The 7,369-nt window shown below is 39.0% G+C and overlaps 1 long non-coding RNA gene across 1 annotated transcript in view; it reads right to left on the reverse strand.

The window, feature by feature from the left end:
• Positions 1-3,434: 3,434 nt before the first annotated feature.
• LOC124858923 overlaps positions 3,435-7,369 on the reverse strand; it is a 4,189-nt gene continuing 254 nt past the window's right edge. The window contains exons 1-3 of the long non-coding RNA XR_007035971.1: positions 7,253-7,369; positions 6,763-6,927; positions 3,435-3,930 (exon numbers count right to left, since the gene is read on the reverse strand). The exon at positions 7,253-7,369 is cut by the window's right edge and continues 254 nt beyond it. This is a non-coding gene — a long non-coding RNA (uncharacterized LOC124858923). The remainder of the gene's footprint in view (positions 3,931-6,762; positions 6,928-7,252) is intronic.

The raw sequence follows: 7,369 nt of genomic DNA on the forward strand, positions 1-7,369 counted from the left end.
TCCCAAACCTCATGAACCATCTGCAGAAGCTTCTGTCGTCCCAAACCTCATGAACCATCTGCAGAAGCTTCTGTCTTCCTGAACCTCATGAACCATCTGCAGAAGTTTCTGTCTTCCTGAACTTCCAGATCTGGTTACAGAAGCTTCTGTCCTCCTGAACCTCATGAACCATCTGCAGAAGTTTCTGTCTTCCTGAACTTCCAGATCCGGTTACAGAAGCTTCTGTCCTCCTAAACCTCCTGATTAGGCTGCAGAAGCTTCTGTCCTCCTAAACCTCCTGATTAGGCTGCAGAAGCTTCTGTCCTCCTAAACCTCATGAACCATCTGCAGAAGCTTCTGTCTTCCTGAACTTCCAGATCCGGTTGCAGAAGCTTCTGTCCTCTCTCCAATTGCCTCATTTCCATAACAATTTTAACTGTGAGGGTGGAAGCAAACTGAGGTGGGAACAGTCGTATTGTTCCCTCCCTCCTACACGATCCCTGCCTCTCTGTGTCTTTTTGTGATCGGCGGCCCACTCAGGCCCCGGATGCCGATGACCCCCTTTTTTCCTCTGTTCTCCAAGAGGCGAGCCAGAAATCCAGAGTAACTTCTCGGTCCTGCAGCCAAACGCAGATCTGCAGTCAGACGGAGAAGATCTCATCGTTTTTCTCTTCTGAAATATTCATCTTCTCTCTGGATGTTCGCCGGGCGACCCTGAGGCGGTGAGTCAGTTGTTGTTTTCCCACATTTGGGTGTAAATCTTTAACTCTTTAACCCTCCTGATGTGGTGAAGAAAGAAATCTGCAGAGACCCATTTCCATAACGGTTTTTAAGGCTTTTGCAGATGAAAGAGAGGTTCATTTGTTCAGATGCATCCAGAAAACTGCAGGAAAATATCTGAATCAATCAAGTTCAATTTGGTGCTGTAAAATAAAAATTCAACCTGCAGGGTTTGGCTTTTGGTCCATTTCTACAACTTCCTGGTGTCTTTTTTGGTTGAAAACACGAGAACTTTGAGTTATCTGACATTATTTACGTGAGGACGCATGGAGAGAAGACTGAAAATAATCGTTTTCTCCAGAAAATAACAATTTTTATGGAAATTAATAATTTTTGTTAAAATAAGTGGCAGCTTTTGTATTTTGAAAAGATTTTTAAAATTGTTTTACAAACCAAACGCATAAATGTTGTACTTTTGTCATCTGTTTGTTTTAGAATTAGTTTAGTTTCTTCATCTTAAAATTACCTGCTTAGTGGCACAATGAAGACCAAGGAAAGCAGGACAATTAAAAAACGTTTCATCCATTTAGAAGAAAGTCTTTTAAATGTCAGCCATAAATTCAGAACTGAAAAAGTTTCAACATTACTAACTATAAAATATCTAAAAATATCTAAACAATTAATTAAAAACACAAATTCTTCAGACCTTTTTTATTTCAGGGTAATTTATGGTTAATTTGTCAAATTTATTGAAACTGAAGAAAATGGAGGATAAACCTGCACAGAAGCACGTTTTTAAAGTAAAAAAAGCTCCTAAATGCAGCAGAAAATAATATGTCATAATGTTTTCACAGAGCTTTTAAATAAGTCTTTAGCCTGCAGGTTTCCTTATTGGCTGAGAAACACAAGTCTTTGTGTGTTTCCTGTCAGTCTTATTGGTGTTTAGGTCAGCATTTAATAACCAACATGAAGCCGTCAGAGAACGGCTGAAAACGAGCCTCTAAAAAGCATCTAATCATAAAATAACTTACTTTGTGTTTGGAAAAGATTACTTTAGATATTTTTCATCAGCTTCACAAATTTTGTGTTTTATTTTGTTATTTAAAATTTAAAAAAAATAAATGTAAAATGTGCAAATTATTTGGCCAATAATATAAAAATAAATGAAGTTTATTAAATAAAAAGATTTAGTGGCAGTTACAGCAGCCAGGAGGTCCCAATTTAGAGACGCTGACGTTGTTAGCTTAAAACAAATAAAAATGAGAGAAAAGAATGAAAAAACAACATTTCTTGAACTTTTAGAGGCATTTATTTAGTTTCAGAGCTTCAGGTGTGAGCTCCATGGATGAAGAGGAACCTGCAGATTATTTTCCTCAGTCTGTGAGAGAAGATGTCATAATTTGAGTGTTTAAAAAATTATCTTTTGATTTCTGATGAATTTTATTTGCATTTGCATCCAAACTGCAAGAAAACTGATCAAAGTTGAAAGTCGGGAGCTTTTAGTGAACCTTTCAGGGTTCTCTCAGTTTGTCCTTCTTTGCAGCTTTTACACATAGTTTCATCTTTTATTCAGTTTTAATTATTAAAATGCCAGGAGTCAAAAAGAGGCTTTAAACAGCTGAATAATCACTCAGATATATTGTTTCTGTCGAATAAAAGAGGTTTTCATGACAATTTCCAAAAGAATTTACATATTTTGTTGATTATTTGAAGCAAAACTTAATCAATTAAGTTTCATCTGTTGGTCAGTTTCATTTGGCCTAAACTGGTGAGACAAACACAAAGGTACCTATGTAAGGTAAAAAGAAAATAAACTTCTCAATTTTTAACAAGTTTCACTATAAAAATGGGAGAAATTGCCTGAAAATCAATATTTCAGACTTTAGGGTTAGGAGAAAAATGCACGGATGACTGATCGAACATTTTAAATAGATTTTTGCAAAAAGGAAAAACATATATTCATTTGCTGCTAAATGCATAAATGTGGAGCATTTAAATAATCCTGAAGGATTTTACTGTTAGTTCTGCTTCATGGCTGAAGAACACAGAGATGTGATTTATCTGGGTGAGTTTTGCTCTTTTATTGTTTAGTTTTCCTGAAAGCTGAACAATATTTAAATAGAAAGATGCAAACTGACAGAAAAAGGCTGAAAATAATCAATTATCCTCTGAAAACGTCACTCAGACATGTTTTAAGATGGATTAAACTAGATTTATGGGAAATTTATGCACCTTTTTAAGCCACCTTAAGAAATGTAGATTTTATTTGAAGCTAGCATGTGTGCATATTTATTTATAAAGAAATTAAAAGTATAAACATGAAAAGTTAATATTTTAGACACTGACTGGAACAATAAAAACAAAAGGAGGGTACGAAAGAAACTAAAAACCCTATAAATGTTATGCTTTGGTCTTTTTTACATTGTGCTTCATTTATTTTTCTAAAGATGAAAATCGGGACCCGATCAACATGAAATGTGTAGATTTCTGTACTTCTGTCTCGTACAGCGAAGAGTGATTTAGAAAGACTCATCTGAGTCTCAGTTGCACACATTTGTAAAGAGCAGATTTTATGCAGAAAGCCAACAATAAATAATGCATCATATTTTTATAAAATCTGTCATTTGCTATGTGCATTTTATTTGCACATGTATATAAATACCTAAAAATCCACAGTTTATCTGCAGGAGTTCTTTCTCCCCTTTTCTCAGATTCAGAGACTTTTCTGGCAGAAAAACGTTTGTGCAGCTTTGAAGTTTAATAACAGAATTATTAGTTTTATGTCAAAGATTAAAGCAGTTTGTATAGTTGTTGTATAGTAAAAACACATTTTTAATAATAAAATGTAAAGCAGGTTCTGCATTTTCTGTCTTCTTCAAACAAAACTAATGAACTTAGTCAGTTTGGGTTTTTTGTCCCACAACAACCATCATCAACAGGAGAAGGTAACCCAACAATCAAATCCTTCTCTGCACTAAATGTCTGTGGCCTCTGTGGTTCTTCTTTGTTCTGAAACATCCTGATTCCATCAGGACCGATCGGACCAGAGTCTGTTTAAAGCAGCTAATAATCCCGACTCATTCTGGTGAGGAAGCCTTTCATTCATGCAGCTCCTCCATCATTCATGGGCCGGTCTATTATCCGATACTCAGCACTCAATACGTTTCCCATGAATATGCAATCAGAGAGGATCTTGGTCCAAACGCCTGCAGATCGATCAGCAGATCCAGCCTGAAATGTAAAATCAACTCATCAACGATGCTTAGTTCTCCTCTGCTTCTTTAAACCAGGACAGCTTTCCCTCCACCTACAGCTTCAGCTCTAAAACCAAGCAGGAAAACTACTTCTAAATAAGTTCACAATATCTTGAAAATGGATCTAACCAACAAATAAGGATTTATTTTTATTCGGTTGAAAAATTAGACCTGAAAGGCTTCCTTTCTTTGCTTTAATCCCACTTGAAAAGCATAAAAATGCTTGAGCTTGAGTTAAAAGGGGGTAAAATGGAGAAAAACAACAAAATCTGACAGTAAGAACAGAAATGTTGAGGCTCAGATATCAGTGGAGAGCATTAATCTGAACTCTGGCCAGAATAAGGACTGTTTCTGTTAGACAACTGAGAATTACAACAGAAAATACTGTGTTCTTTGCATTTCAAAAGTGAGGGGTCATTCTGAGGCCTCAAAGGTCACAGATGCTGCTCGGTCAGCTGCTGAAGGTTTTACCTTAATAGAAGAATTTTACTTCAGCTGTTTTTCTGTTTGCAAAAATGTTAAAGAGGGGCAGCAGGCGGTGAGCAGCCCCAACATGAGCTGAAGATGAAGACAAAGATCCATATTAACAAAAACCCACAGATGACAGATGATTAATCGGCGCGGTAGGCTCTGCCGAGCCGCCGGACCCCCGGCTGACATCCCGAGCCGCCCAACACAAAACCAGAAACCCCCCAGAGCCCCAGCGGCCTGCAGGAGCGTGGGCGAAGGGTGGACGCAGGGCACCGTCCCCACGGAGCGGTTTGTGTGCTCATGTGTGTTTGTGCACAGAGAGCCGAAAATAAAGATCTGCTACAGATTCTGACAGGAAAAGGAGCGAAGATTGAGATTGTTTGTTGCAGGGAAGAACTGGAGTGTGTGGGAGTGTTTGTGAGTTTACACGTCACATCGGGTGTGTTTTCTGACTCGATTCACTGCAGAATGTGTGTGTGTGTGTGTGTGTGTGTGTGTGTGTGTGTGTGTGTGTGTGTGTGTGGAGCGACCAAACCCCCATCTGCCACGGGGTGGGCGGCTCGCCACACAGCGACAATGCACGGCAACATTTTTGTGTCTGTGGGCGTTGAAAAGGCTCGGAGAGCTGCAGAGTCCTCCTGCTCTTAGATTCAGCAGGAGGATCCTCAGCTTTCTGATCAGAGCATCGAACACCAGCTGAAATATGTTCTGTTTGCACTTCAGCTCCAAAAGATTCCTACTGGTAGAAGAGTCCGTCTCTACAGAGAAGCTGATGAGAGAAACCAGCTTGGTTCTGATGATTAAATGTTGCTTGGGTGTAGAGCATAGCTGTGAAGTGGAAGGACAGAAAACAGGGTTTATAAATTAAAATCTGAAGAGTGCGGTGTGTATTTGTCTTCGTGCCTCTTTTAATCTGATCCCAACAACTCCATCCAGATGTCACCTAATCAGTAAACATCACTATAAGTGGTAGAAAGCCCTGCACACAACATCTCAATGGTGAAGCATAGTGGTGATCAGCATCCAGGGATGCTGGTCTTCAGCAGGGAAGCTGGTCAGAGTTGATGGGAAGATGGATGGAGCTACATCCAGGAGCCTGTTAGAGGCTAGAAGACCGGAGACTGGGGTGGATGTTCACCTTCCAGCAGGGGAACCACCCTGAACATACTGCCAGAGATACAATGGATGCTTTATTCATGTGTTAGAATGGCCTAGTCAAAGTCCAGACCTAAATCCAACTCAGAATCAGTGGCAGGCCCTTAACGCTGATGTTCACAGATGCTTCCTATCTAATCTGAATAACTTCAAACTAGTGAGAAATCAAGTCAAACGTGTTGGTCTGTCGCTGGGACAAACCCAAAGGACCTGCAGCTGGACCTGCATAGAAAGGTGAATCCACAAAGTGTTTACTCCAGAGGAACTGAATACAAACACATGACGCACTTTTCAGATTTGACTTGTTTTTTAATCTTAAAAAACATTTTTTGTTTTATCTTGTTAAAATTATGAACTTGACATTTGCTGTTGTCCTGGTGACAAAATGTGGAAAAGTTCAAAAAGTGAATCTCAAGTCAGAAGTTAGCGGGTTTCATAACTCACAAATTATTAGTTTTTTACTATCATAGAAATGGAGTTTTATCTCCCAAAATCTAAAACTCTCCTCTCATCCGTCCTTCCTAATAGACCCTCATGACTTCGTCCTCGTGTTGTCCGCTCAAGGTTACGTCCTGCTGGCTTTGTTTCCTGCTGTTCTGCACTTGACTGGGAAGCAGAACCTCGGATCTGGGATGGAGGTCATCCCCAGTTTACAGTGCCCTCTGTCTGTAATGTTTGAATGCCAGTAAGGAAAACCAGACTGGAAACTCAGGTTTCTCTCCAACCCTGATCCCAAAATCCAATATGGCCGCTTCGTTTATGAAAAGTACTGATAAAGTGTTGATAATAAAGTGCTTATTTGCACTTCCAATTACACGCTCTATTAAAATGTTACTACAGTCAGTGACTCATCTGTTGGTCTTGTAAAGATCTTTGAGGTGACATTGGTTCTGAATTTGTTCTGTAAGATAAAGTGAATTACGGTGTTTGGATCTACATAACCGTTTGAAAGTGGGCGTGGTCACTAAACACAACATTCCAGATTAGCTTCTGGAGCAGTGCTAGGTGACAGCCCCCCTCTGAGGAACTAAAGTCATAAGGACCACAGAAAGTTAACTCCAGTGTAAGAGAACACAAAAACAGTCCACATCATAGTTTTTCTTATCAAATAAAACAGAACAAATATGTTTGATCCAGTTCAGTCATATTTAGAAGAGCATCAAACACGTTATAAAACCTTTACCTTCTAAGAAAGTCCAACTCTCTGCATTACGTTTGCAGCTTTTCCTCATCCTGAGTCATCCTTGTGGCAACAGTAGAAATGAGTGACACCCTTTTAACGGGAAGAAACCTCCAGCAGAACCAGAACCAGGCTCAGTGTGATCAGCCTTGGGATTAAACAGGATTACTGTCAATGGATAGAAAAACAGAGATGGTATAAAGTTATAGCACCAATAATTACAGATGATGTATAAGATGGAGAGTAGTAGGAGAAAACAGCAGAGTGAGGAAATGTGGTGCATAAAAACAGAGATGACTAAAAGTAAACAAGGTCACTACAGCGCTGTCCCTTACATGTTGCTTCTGTTTTCTGTTAGTTTGTCATACTAACATTTTTTAGGTCAGAAAAACTAATTTTAACGCCAAACAAAGATAACCTGTATAAATTCAAAGTGTAGTTTTTAAATAATCATTGAATGTATTGTTTGGGGGACATATCTATGCAAACAAACCTGGCTCTATGTGGGAAGAAAGTGTCCCTGACTCCAATAGTTGTTCCACTGTAGCCAGCAACCATGGCCTTCAAGCATTTGTGATAATGGCTGGTGAGTCTATAACATCACTGTGAA

Source organism: Girardinichthys multiradiatus, chromosome 22, assembly GCF_021462225.1.
Source record: "Girardinichthys multiradiatus isolate DD_20200921_A chromosome 22, DD_fGirMul_XY1, whole genome shotgun sequence".
NCBI classification, from domain to species: domain Eukaryota; kingdom Metazoa; phylum Chordata; class Actinopteri; order Cyprinodontiformes; family Goodeidae; genus Girardinichthys; species Girardinichthys multiradiatus.